Source organism: Bolinopsis microptera, chromosome 3, assembly GCF_026151205.1.
Source record: "Bolinopsis microptera isolate Bmic1 chromosome 3, MBARI_Bmic_1.0, whole genome shotgun sequence".
In the NCBI taxonomy this organism is placed as follows: domain Eukaryota; kingdom Metazoa; phylum Ctenophora; class Tentaculata; order Lobata; family Bolinopsidae; genus Bolinopsis; species Bolinopsis microptera.
In genome coordinates this window covers 20763185-20777413 of record NC_087074.1, presented here as the reverse complement: position 1 = coordinate 20777413, position 14229 = coordinate 20763185, and the positions used below count along the sequence as shown (strand labels likewise).

The 14229-nt window shown below is 36.2% G+C and overlaps 1 protein-coding gene across 1 annotated transcript in view; it reads left to right on the top strand.

The window, feature by feature from the left end:
* The window catches only part of LOC134813287 (solute carrier family 35 member F6-like), a 32669-nt gene that overhangs the window by 17434 nt on the left and 1006 nt on the right, over nucleotides 1-14229 (top strand). The window lies entirely within an intron of this gene.

Below are 14229 nucleotides of genomic sequence, written 5' to 3'. Positions count from 1 at the left end.
TGAAATGATAGATTTGGCGATTTTTTGGTGTATTTTTTCTAGGGCACACCACAAATGGTCAAAATTGACTATGATGTCTTCACAATGGGGAGGGCTCACTCAATGATGTTGGTTTGACTTTCCCAAACGTTTCATAAATCATTAAACATAATTTGAAGCTCCCCGTGCGACATCTGATCATCTGGGTCGATGTTGGTACGCAGCCTCGATCAAAAAACTTTGGACTGTTCAAATACAGATATTCTTTTCAACCACTCTATTCCACAAATGTATGTAATGTCGTTTATATCACGTTAAATTAGCTTTCTATGGCAGCTTGAGGCTATTTGAGCTTCCCAATTACAAAATTGTTGAAAAAACTGAATTTTGGTGATGAAATGAGAGCTTTTTGCGATTATTGGTGTATTTGTTTCTAGGGCACACCCACAAATGGTCAAAATTGGACTATGATTGTCACAATGGGAGCTCTCTCATGATGTTTTGTTTGACTTTCCGAAAGTTTCATAATCATAAACAATAATTTGAGAAGCCTCCCCCGGGTGCGACGACATGCTGATCATCTGGGTCGATTTTGGTAAACCAGCCTCGATCAAAAATTTGACTGTAAAATACAGGTAAATTCTTTTCGAACCACCTTATTCGACAAATTATATGTACTTGTCGTTTATACACTTTAAATGTGATTCTATGGCACAGTTAAACCTATACCATATCCTTTTACTCCGTTGAGGTCTAATTTCATTGATTTTTAGCCTAAAATATTGGCCTTCTAGGTGCACTCGCGGCATCCCAAAATTTGAAGGCACAACCATGTATTATGGGCAAAATAAAAATGAACTCAATCAAGAGGGACCACCCCCCTATGTTTTTTGAAATGCCTAAACATTATTAAAACAGAAAATAGATGCCCCATGGCCCCCTTCAGGTGTGCTCTTGTAAAATTTGGCCCTTTTTGGTACAAGCCTTGCCTGAAATTTTGGATTTTTTGAAAATTTTTTGAAATGTTTTTCTTAGATATCGTATCAGCCTTGCATTTTAGGGTATTGAAATGTGTCTTAAACGATTTCTCGGGTGATTTTAGGTAGGATAGCAAATGTTTGTGTAAAAGGCAGACGACTTTCCTTTAAAACTTGAGTTTTTCCAAAAAGGCGGGGCGCTCGGCACAACTGTGCGTCCAGAATTAAGAATGATACTTAATACTTAAAGATGTAAATTTGTGAGTGGGTAGATTCTCCGGGCATTGTGGAAACTTCCATTCTCTTTCACAAAGTATGCACTACTCGTTCACAAAGTAAATGCACAACTCCGTTTCACAAAGCTATGCACTACTCGTTCACAAAGTATGCACTACTTACTCCTTTCACAAAGTATGCACTACTCCTTCCAAAGTATGCACAAACACTCTTCACAATGTATGCATTACTCCCTTCACAAAGTATGCCTACCCTTCACAAGATGGCATTACTCCTTCCTAAGTATGCATTACCCTTCACAAGTATGCTCGACTCCTCCACAAAGTATGCACAACACCTTCATAAAAATGCTGATTGCTAAACAATCTGACAATATCGCACACGCACGTCATGATCTCAGTCCTCCTACAGCTCAACTTGCTCAAAACGATTAGTTAATAGTTCCTTTGAGCACACATGTAATAGGTGTTGAGTTTTATGTACGTACATTTTTTTACTGAAAAAGTTCCGCCTAAAAGCAATCTCCGCGTGACGATCACAAGTTACTTTCAAGTATTTGTATCTGGAAGTATTAACCATCAAAGGTGTGTAACTAACTTGCGGTGTAGTAACAATGATCGGCCTGAATAGTCGATACTAATACTATTTACACCATTGTAACCTTTTTGTAGGAATTAAAATAAATGGTTAGAATTTTAAACGCGGTTTGTCGTGGCGCCTTGAGAGCAAATCAAGAATCATTACCGAACGTGTCAAGGTTCAAACGGTTAATCCTAAAGTATTAGACATCTAAATCACACTCTTGTGAAATGGTACAGTTTTTAATTAGCTATTCAGTTAATAATGTAGTGATTGGTACAACGTTTACGTAACGCTTGAACTCTAGGTGAAAAATAGAAGTTCAAGACATTACGTAATAAATAAATAATAAAAATCGTACGAAGTCCAATTCAAAGTCATATTAATATATATATTAATTGATTCAAGTCCTAAGCTGACATCAGTCACAGAGCGAAGAAATTGTGGTTTGCGACTTACGAAAGCACCTGTTGTGCAATTTATAAAACAAAAGAAAACAGGCACAGCTTTTATATGATGTGTATAAGTGAATTATTGGTGGGAAGATTATGTTGAAAGTTACATTATCGCTGTGTATTTTAAGTGTAAAGCGAGAATAATATGGCAAGGTACACCTTACTAATTTTTTAAAATTACCAAATATTCCTCATATTCTTAAAATACTAGCGCCACGCTTAGTTAACGCATCGCGCAACAACCCTTTGGTATTATCTAATTTAGTATCTATAAAACGTTTTTTTTAAATTTTTCGCTCTTTTTAACACTACCTAATTCATTCTAGCAAACTACTGAAACTTCACCAAATTTACAACCTGCTCAAATGAACAGTCATTCCCTCATTAATTATTTAATTAATTAATTAATTTCAGAACTGGTAAAGAATAACGGTTTGCTAAAATGAACAGTTCATTCCTCATAATTAATTAATTAATAATTAATTACAGACCGGATAAAGAAGTACGGTCTGCTCAATTAAAGTTCGTCCTCTTTATTAATTAATTAATTAAATTCAGAGCTGTAAAGAAGTACGGGTCTGCTCGCCAACAGGATCTCAAAGGATTTGAAGGAGTGTTTCAAGTGCACCTCTGGTAACTGTGGAGATAACATGTGGCTGATCTGTCACGGTGGGGTTCAATATTACTACTTGAATTATATCAACGATATACCTCGACATAAGGTATGTGACACACAAGGATTTGTTTTTTACGGTTTTGTGGTAAGTTTAAATTGTGAGATTGACAATATTTAAATTCATTTTAATGGGGTTTATAATTGCGTATGATATATATAGATATCTAGTGCAGATATGTACAGTCTTATAAGCTGTTGACACTGATGATGAACTGTGGTTAGGTATGAATTTGATTCATGATTGTTCCAACCATGTACAACAAGGTAGAAACTATCACGAATCTCATGATTCTGTATCAAACGCTTACAAACATCTCTATTATAATTATAGCTCAATCTATATTTGCAACTGAATTGTAAGGAGCAACCTCTGAACTGTCAATCACACCACCTATTCGCTCTACTTAATAGCCAACTGGTCTAGTGTATTATATAATATCACCAAGAAGAAATTTAAAATGAATGACTTGCCCTGGACAGGAGTCATTTAAATCCGGAAATCATTCAACGTCCTGACTGACTGATCCTTCAAAGTGCTTAAAATCTGAATGAATGACATCTCTCCAGTGTCCTGCAGTTTCCAGGAAATTCTAGCACGTACCTGGTACCGAATACGGCACCTGGTACCATTAGGTTCCTGACTATCCATTGAACCATCCCCACTAACTCCATTATTAAAATATTGGTACAGTAATCTTGCAGGTAACACTCGTATAGAAACTCAAAATTGAGTTTTGGTCAGTTTCCCGAGACGAGATTGGGACGGGTTCTATATACAAACAAACAAGTCTTTGATTCTAGAACTTGTCTCAAATACGGACTAACGACAATTACCTAAGTTTAACCAGTAAGTCAGTATAACGAGTTTCTACCTATTAACTAACACTACTAATTTACTGCCTCACTGTTCCATTTATTCCACGTAAAATTGGGGCTAATATGATAAACTTACCATGATCCCGTATAAGTTGGGTCCGGGATCAGTAAGTTCAGCGTTACATTCTTACTGTGCCACTTATTAAATTAATCGGTGCATCCACAAATGTGCTGACTGCTGGTACAATCCGGGTGAATACTGCAAATTTCTCACTATTATTATACTAGTCAATTATACTTACAAATAGCCAAATACTTCCAACTTCAATTTAAACCCGATAATACATAAGATACCTAGATACACTGTACAGTGTACTGCAATCTTAATAAATATATCATACCACGCAATCCTCAATGAATATATCTTACCACTCAACAGTGTCCCGCCCACAACTGTACATGGTACGAGTTAGAGCGTGACAAGTTAACTGTGACATGTGACAAGTTACTGTGACATGTGACCATTAGCGCTATACCTTTACAGGTTAATGTGACATTAGTGTGGCTTCGTGCTGTTAGTAATGGAATCTTGATCCAATTCGCGCGCAGAGACCATTGTTAAGTTAATGTTAAGGTGGACAGCAATCCTGTCATTCCTATAATAATTTGTTAATAAGTATATAATTAAACAGCTGTATTAGAGGGAGGCTATTGTATTGAAGCACTGAGGATGTAGTTACCATAACTAGTTCATATCATCAACACACCGTGTGTAGTTTTCCCATCATCATTATCGTGCTGTTACACATTTACTGAAACCATGCTACACACTTACATATTAGTACACTGTACAATTTGTACATTATAGCACAATGTACTGTAAATATGGCACAGTGAGTTCTGGTTGTTTCTAACTGAGCATGTTAAATTGAACCCTGAGGATTCGTCCACTACTAGATTGATCAAGTTTCCCCCCAGAAATCACGGCTTATGATGCACACTCGGTGTTGGAACAAATTATGATAAAAAATAATTGTTTCACGTGCAAAAATCATAGCTCGGATTTTACCCTACCAGTTTTTTAAAATAATTACTGCAGAGAAGTATTTTATCTGTATGAATGTTAACTAATCGGTAGACTTAAAACCGACCTGCATTATTACGGTATGTTGTTTATTGGTAAATTAAGAAATAACCGATATTTAAACAAATGTGAGGAATTCATTAAGTTATGCGTGTTATTTGCATTACGATATTAGCGACTTCTTTAATATATGCAGCAGAGATTCACGTAAAAAGACTCCTCGGTGGGGGGGGGGGGGTCTGTAGCAAAACATGGTATCAATGTACCTGTAATACCCCCTAATGGCTTATTTAACGTAGCGTAAAAGTCTGTACACACTAAAACATTTGTCTTATATATCCTGTGAAATTCTGATGTAAGTTTCGATGGCCAATCTGAAGTTGCTATTTATACACCTTCTTCTAGTGAAATTGACAAAAAGTCATAGAAAATTAAACTAAAACACAAAGAGAGAACAAAAGTTAAAGAGTGAGCTTTATTTCGTGTTACCAACTTACCTTTATACAAATAATCTTCAGAAATAAGAGTTTTTTTTCAAGATTCATTAAGCCAATTCCACTCCTTATTCGATTAATTAAAATTGGTTATCTTTACAGTGGTAAAGATAACGAACTATTCTCTCTGAAACACATGACTAAACAGTTGAATTGACTTAATTTTCTCAAGTTCTAAAAGACAGGTTCGACCGGATTGAACCCGGGACCTTCTGCGGTGTAAAGCAGACGTGATAACCCTACACCACCGAACCGAATATAAAACTTGCTTTAAATTAGAATTCAACACAAAATCTAGAAGTTCAACTTCGCTGAACTTCGGGTCACATGCTGACATAAGATATAAACTAACTACTAATCCCGAATGTGTGTCCGGTCCTGGCTGTTTGTAATTTTCCGAGCGGCTTAATCAAAGAAAACGGTAAAGAGTTCTGCGGGACTGATTTTTCGTAAGTGCCGACAAAACTTCTGACGAAGTTAAATGATAAAGGTTTTATAAATCGGTCGTTGTAGGTTGGGTAATTGATGCTTTGTAACCACAAATGTTACATAATATGGCTTGAGCAGAACGGTAAGATACGGGGCTCGCATATAAATATGTAGCTGCATAATTATATGTAATTGATATACCCGGGTAAGATTCGCTGTCTATACTAAATCTTATAGGGGCGGGGGCCACTGTTTGGTCTGCAGAGAGAGAGTTCATACTTTTCATACGACCATGCAATGGCGTGTTCACAAATATGATAGGCGGGTGTGGTGTTAAGTTAATTTTCTATGATTAGTGTTTTTCAATACTATTAACTATTGTTTAAGATACCATTGGAAACGTGAGGGCTCTCGAATAGAATTGCTCACCTAATGCGGGTTTCTGACACAACGGGTAATGCTCCTACCCTTTTTAACTGCGGCAGTGAATCCCGCCGAATGCCGATTACACTAGGTCCTTCTATAATATGTGTGGGAAAAAATCAAAAAGGAATGCTAGACAGAGCCGGTAACGCAACATCAAGTTCAACCGCACTCTATTCGACACGAGCTGTAGTGTTTTTCACTTGTCTCATGCTGTTTCAACTATGTGTGAATGTATCTTATAAGCCATATTTTTGACCATTAATTGACTACCTCATACTCAATTGTAAGTTAGCAGACATTGTAGATTTAGCGGGCGGGATAAAAGACTGATCGCGTGGTAACGCCGTACTCCGTTTTTATAGATCAGATTGTAGAGTACCATTTTTAATACAGGGTGATTGAAAATAGTGTTGGAAAGTAAAATCGATAATTTTTTTTTATGAAGGAGCAAATCTGAAAGTGACATTGGCTATCAGTTCATAAACTTTACATATTTTCATCTTGCCTCTCATTTGATTCTAACTCATAATTTGGTTGATTTTTTTGGCAGTTTTCCAAAAATCTTAAATTCGTCCCTAATGGGTTCTCAATCGTGTGCCCTGAAAACGAGTCTAAAATCTATATTATCTCCTCATTTTTAAAAGCAAATTCACCCTGAACTTTTCAGATAATGCACAGTGGGCTAACCAATGCTACATGGCCCTAAAATCGACTTTCATTAAATTTCTTTGAAAATAAGCTTTTCCTTATTGTAAAACGCTAGCCCGATTCCATGCAAAAAACCGTAATTAAAAACCTTTGCAAGATGCCAAAAGCGGTCGCGTGAAAAAATAAGCAGTTTTCACTGTCAAGAAATTTTTTGCCTTTTTTAGCCAAAAATTGCCTAATAATTTATTATTTTGGCTAAAATGCTGATCAAGGCAGTTTTGTTAATAATTGAATACAGTTATACTTAAGAATACTCAGCCATCTAAAAAAAACTGTGTGGACTTTAACATTTTCACCTGATTTTTGACCGCGCCTTTTTTAATGGCGTGTATTTTAGGCAATTTTTGGGGTATTTAACGACAAATATAATTCGATGTTGGTTTGCAATAGTTTCGGTAAAATGCATGGATCATCAAACTAGACAATTCCCTATCAGATGCAATAAGAATCACGGTGGGCAGTTTTGGGCAACTCTGTTTTAACAAAATTAAGAACTCAAAATTGGGTAAAAATTTCTGCATTTTAAGATAATTTATGAGCTCAAATTTTGCTATTAAATGACATATTTTTAGTTATTCTCCAGTGTTTGTGGCATTTTTTTGCACCCTAGACCAGATGCACATAATGGATGAAAAATCAAAATATCACAATTATTAAGTTAAAAAAAATTGATAAAAATCCAAAAATCGGATTTTAAACGAAATTTTTGAAAATACAGAACAATTTGGTGTTGACAGAAATTTTTGGTCCATATAAATAGGCACAACTTTTGTCTGATCAATATTTTCATAATCAAAAAGATTTGAGTTCCTAAGATAGCTGTCCTTCGTTACAGTTCATAAAAAGAGCTTTAAATTGATTAAACCTCTAAAAAAACAACTTTCCAGGATCAGCCTCTATTTTTGTACTACAAGATTGCTCAAATCGCCCAAAATTTTTTTCTGAGACATTTTCGGCCCTGTAAATGATTGGATCGTATTTTTTGTACCCAATTACCTTAGAAACAAAGTTAGGGGCATGTGTGAAGGTCTAAAATACCCTATGCCTTAGCATGAAACCCCCACTCACACAGCCCACTTGATATGTTTCTAGGGAATCATTTAAAAGAGATGAGCCAGACAAAATTTTTGAGATAGGCCTTTAAAAATTGTATTCGATTTTGAAAAATCGACGACCTCAAAAAATCACAAAAAACGAGGTCAAGATATTCAAAATAGAATACAAAGTCGCTAAATAGACAATTGTCTTACCCACGTTATCATATGTCCTAGCTATAAAGGACGATGGGGTTGAGCAAATTATTAATTGTTAAGTATTTTAATTGTATTATTATTAAAAAGTATAATATTTTCATTACCTAAATATCAAAAATTAAGTGGACATTCATCTGTCAAAAAAACATAGAGCATTTACTTTTCCCACAAGCATCTATTTCACTCAACCTGTATCTATCCACTTACGCACTTTTATTACACAAATGACCCTAGTAACCGCGTACCATCAGAGAATTTGCAGCAAAACCGGAAACTAGTCCGGATATCAATCTAATTTCCGGTTAGCTAGATCAGAACCGAGTGGCAAACAGGACAATTTTTGTAAAGCACTAGTACTTCTAGTACTCAAATTTCACGTACTCTATTCGACAAGCATTATAGGTCGACAACTTAAGTTCGCCAGATATCACCCCTGGTCGAACTTCGTACGTGTCCGAACTAGAGTCCAAGTAGCCGTGCTATAGTTCGACAAATTTTCTGCTTGTGATCCAACGGCTATTGCCGGTCCTCATCATAGGCTTACGGGTCCAATGGCAGATACAACTATTTTCTGACAATCTAGTAACCACGGTTAGAAATTCCAGAACCTTTCAGTATAGTTTTTAAGATTATATAACAGCCCGGATCAAGCCGTTTTTAACGGTTTTTTTTGTCAGCCTGAAAGTTGTCATTCCACAGAATAATAATACCAGACGTTTTACCGTGTCAATTTATCCCAGATTGTTGACATTGTTGTTGACATACCTACCATGTCTGAAATATGAAAACCCGGATTGTTTGCTGACATACCTAACATGTCCTGAAAATATAACCCGATTGTGTTGGCAACCTAACATGTCTGGAAATATAACCGCAGATTGGTTTGCTACATACCTAACATGTCCCTGAAATATAACCCAGATTGTTTGCTGACATACCTAACAATGTCTGGAAATATACCCAGATGTTTGTTTTACATACCGACCATGTCTGAAATATAACCCGATTGATTGCTGACATCCAACACTTCGAAATATAACCCTGATTTGTTTGTGAATAATACTCATATCCTAAACTGTCTGTACATCGCTGTTAAGTAGGTTTGTGGGCGTCGAAACAGAGAAATTGCACTGTTGTTTCAACTTGTATTATTTGTAGCGGGATAAGATATTAATATTATTATAACCTATGCCCTGACCAGTGACCTAGATGTTTAGCTATGGAGAATACTTTGTAGAGCGTCGGAGTCTAGGAAATGCCAGGAGTCTAGAATGCCAGTATAAACGCTATTACGTCTGTAGTAAAGCGTTGAAATGATAACTTTGAATGATAACTTTGAAATGATAACTTTGAAATGGATAACGTGAAATGATAACGTTGAAATGATATCGTTGAAATGATAACTTGAAAATGAATAACGTTGAATGATAACGTCAGTAATATAACTAATAAAAATCTGAGTCGGTGAGGGTGTGATTAAAGTCAGTCATGGAGTGACAAAGTTTTGAAGTTTCATGAGAATCGGTTTTGTAAAATATATACTTTACCTGCGCAAGTGAAGTAAGGCTATTACCTCCGGAAAACTAGGTAAAATGATCCGGGCCGTGTGAAAAACTTTAAAATTAAGTAATTTCTTCCTAATTCGCGATGTCCACTTTATTATTGTGGGAAAATCACCCGATGATATGTAAAGAATGTAAACTAAATCTAGCTGGAACATTACAATTACTTTACATAGCATCTAGTGAAAATGGAACTTTTCCTCATTATTCCCATGATCTTAACGATGAACAATATCTCTTATAGCAGTACACGATGGAAATATTAGAATATTGAATCTTTGGAGGACATTAAATGGGAGACACCTGAAATGATTTGGCTTATGAAGCGCTTACTGACCATACTATTAGCTTATTATCTCATTCTTCTATCATATTCTTAATCCAACAGTTTCCATAGCAAGCTTAGAGTGTGTGACCTTGAAGAGACACTTGGCTCAAGCCAATAGTGTTTCCACTATAAAGTTGCGATTTTATAAGTTGGTGAAACCACACCTAGAATAAGTGAAACAACATTGGAATCACTTAAAAGTGCAGCTTGGTTGTGGAATTGAGTGTCTCAAGTAGTGGATAGAGCTGATTACTAGATAGAGGAGGTTATACAAGAATTATTAATCATAAGTCAAATTACAATTATCGACTATAAAATCTCAAACAGAGTCGAAGACCATATGGAGTGGTTTGAGTGGGGTGCTCTAATATACATAACTTATCATCTATTCAGTATTCACTTATTAAATTGATTGCAAAATGACGTTGCTTTCACCTTAGAACAAGATCACATACCATGAATTCTTACCATATTATTAATCTTAACATTTAATTACATCCTCACAATTAACATAGAACACTCACCACCTTAATAATCTAGGATTGAGTTTCAGAGTAACCTAATAGACACCCACCATATTATGACCCTGTCAGGGTTTGTTACTGGTGGCAACATTCGACAAATTCTTATTTTCTAATATTATCAAATACACTTTTAATATGTTAAGTAACGCTGACAATTGTCAGATAAAGCCAAAGGAACAAATTAAATAACTCAAAATGCTGAGGAACACTGAAAATAATGAACTATGAAATTTAATTTCTGTGCAATGTAATAAAGTCGAAAGTAACTATTGCTCCTTTTCAGTAATGCCTCAATTTACGTCCTCCAACTAAAATTAATGATGAAGTGAAGACGAGATCGATCTTATTGAATGAGACAGGATTTTCATTAATTATGATACACAATGAATTAATTATGATACATAATGTATTATATATGATACATTAAAGCATTAATTATGAGACATAATGTATAATTATGGTGGCTTCGGAAAATGGCTTGTAAAGTTAGATAAACTTAATACAATGTGGACCTGTGTGGCCTTCCTCAAATTGAGTTGCAAGTATCTGCTTGTTTTTAATTTATCAGATTCAATCACACACACACACACACCCACACACACACACACCCATCATAATAATGTCCCACAGAAAGGTGTAACGTAGTATATCTTAATCAAAGACCTAAAAGAACAGCCCTGAGCCCACAAATAATAAAGGACGAAGGTGAAAGGCAGAAGGTAGATATGTAATATGGGCTGCTTTCGTAAGCAACAAAGAGAAAGTTACCGCACCAGTAATGATAAAGCAAAGGACCGGGCTCCATCCAGATTCCCCTGTAGATGTAATCTTAATCTGAAATTCATGATACACATCAGATCGTCGGAATTATCATACTGGCATTGTCTCATTTTGACATTTTGTCAAAGTAAACGTAGCGACGCGCATCGAGATTCTGCTGATGCGATGACTTTTTAAAACATTACGTGACAGACTATAGACGATCGACCTACACGCTGCGCGCATTGTAGGATTAAATTTGATTTCGGCTGACTTTCACTATCTTTTACATGCACTAACTCGGATTTTAAATTACCGCGTATTACAACAACAATTTCTGAGCGCTCTTTCGAACTCATCGAATCGACTGGTCCGAACTACAGTCCAATAGCACAACTAAAGTTCGACAGAGGCTAACTTTAGTCTGAGACAAACGGAATCTCGTTAGCTTTTCGTGTTAAAATCGATTTCTCAACGGTTATCACCTCTCTATATGATTCTTAAAACATTTGGACTTTCATTGCATTTTGAAATAAATACAATGAGGGCGGTTAAAAACTGCATCCAAGAGCCTCAATCCAGGATTACAGACCAATATTGGTCGAGAGAGTGAAGCAATATATTATAAAGTGGTACGGTCAGTGTTCAAGCGAACAATCTGCCCGGATCCTTGCCCGATTTATTTTTAGGTCCGGAATTCTTGGGACAGATATATCATGGTTTCATGCATGAATAAATAAAAAGTTGAATTTTGGTCTTACATTTGGCTAAATGGTGTACCAATGAAAAATGTTGGAGTTTTTCACAAATCGCCTAAGCAGTAATAGTTAAACTTATGTACTAATGAACTCCTAAAGCGAGCGTTTTTGAGTATATGAATGTGCATGATCGGCATTGCAAACAATTTGCTGTTAGCAACTGACCCATTGACTTTACTAAGAAAACCGTAATTTTGAAAAATTGCCATTTCGTAAGACACAATATGCTGCTGGCTGGCCCATTAAGAGAGATGCCCCAATAAAGTAGCTCATTCTCCAATTTTTGTAGTGTTTTTTTTTTCCTGATACAAAGTGAGTCATCTTACATCTTGTGACCAAATGCTGTGTTCTGCTTCATGGAGCTTTGAGACCTTTCTAGGTTAACAGTCCAATAGCCGAATTGTCCTTTGTGAATATTGTCATTGTTCGCTCCGCAAAAAATCCGTTTTTCACCACAATTTCCGAAAATAAGCCTTTTTAGGGTATATGTTGCTTCCATAATTGTATAGAAGTGTGGCCATTATGTACCTTTGAGTGTATCAGAATAGTCTCTACGACATTCCTAGGCGGAAATGCCAAAATCACGGAAATGATGGAACTGTGTCGAGCCAAAAAAAAACCGTTTTCGGCCATATTTCCGAAAATAGAAAGTCATTTTAAGGTAAATGTGCCTAATAGCCACATTTATTACAACTTATTACGCAACATATTGTTGCTTAATAAGTTGTATATAAATGTGGCTATTAGGCCACATTTTGGTGTATGAACGGGAATAGTCTTAAAGACACTTCCTGGCTGAAATACAAAAATTCGAGTGACCGCGAAACCCTGAAAAAGGGTGGTGGGCCGAAAACGCCCTCATTGCATTATTTCAAAAATGCAATGAAGTCCAAATGTTTTAAGAATCATCTAGAGAGGTGATAACCGTTTAGAATCGCTTAACACGAAAGCTACGAGATAGACTTTTAGAACGGTTGGGAATCCCGACTATTTAGAGTTTATCGAACTGAGTGCTTGTCGAACAATCTGTTCCGTGTCGAATGTGTTACCGATTTTCCGAAAATCTGAATGATAGAATCATATCACCATTTTCTGTGTTCGTGCTATTACTACGGAATAATTGAAAATACATGTGGTTCCAATCCCCCCATGTAGCTCAGGTGGCAGAAGCGAGAGTGTATAGATGTCAACTTGATAGAACCTTAGACTTAGGTCACCCGTTAAACTGGTTCGTCGACACTACTTTTTGAAGGTCAACTAGTCTTTACAAGAGGTCGATCCTATTGTAGCTGCTCCATCTGAACTGTAACCATGGCCGTGGTTGATGCTATACGTTTATTCCATACCCAACTTATTTCCTTCTGCCTCAGATGTTAGACCTTTTGTGGAGTGACCCTAAAGCTGCAGTTGGATTGACCCAACACTTTCGTGGAGGCGGCACATACTTCGGACCGGACATTTTTCAAAAGACATTCGGATGAAACACAACTTCAAACTGCTGATTCGGTCACACGAGTGTAAGCCTGATGGTTTATGACGCGACCCACGACGGTCTTTATGTAGAAATTTATTTGGTGGGAATAAGAGAGTTTAAATCTTAATTTTTAATTGAAATATCAATCGAAAATCTACTGATCTTCATCTAAAAATCGAAGATTGATAATCAAGATTATGCCGGATTCGAGGCTCTTCATTAACTGGTGTTAATTACTTAATACCATGCAAGTTATGTTAAGCGATTAAAAACAGCTATGTTCGATTAGTGAACGTATCTTCTCTACAGGTAGTAGACAATAATCAGTGCAAGTAATTACTACTACGAAGCCGGAGTAATTTGGGAGCCTACATAAAACTGGGAACCAAAGTCACAAGCCTCAGTTCATCCAATTTTCGGCTACTGAAAACACCAAACAGTTGCCACTATAATCAAGGTTTTGCCTTTATACAATATTCTAATATGATATACTGTTTATGTCTCTATATTTCGCCTCAATCAATCCGAAAACATGTCTTATGTTTATCGTGTTTATCATCAGCACCCTGTTTTCCGACTGAAATGATTTTTACCCATGCAATTTTTTCAGGGTTAAGAGGATGGTTGAGAGTTCTGCTTTGCGAGATCTGAGAACTCAAATATTTTCGGGATAAAGGCGACTACAGGACGAGTTTTCGAAAGTCACGATAC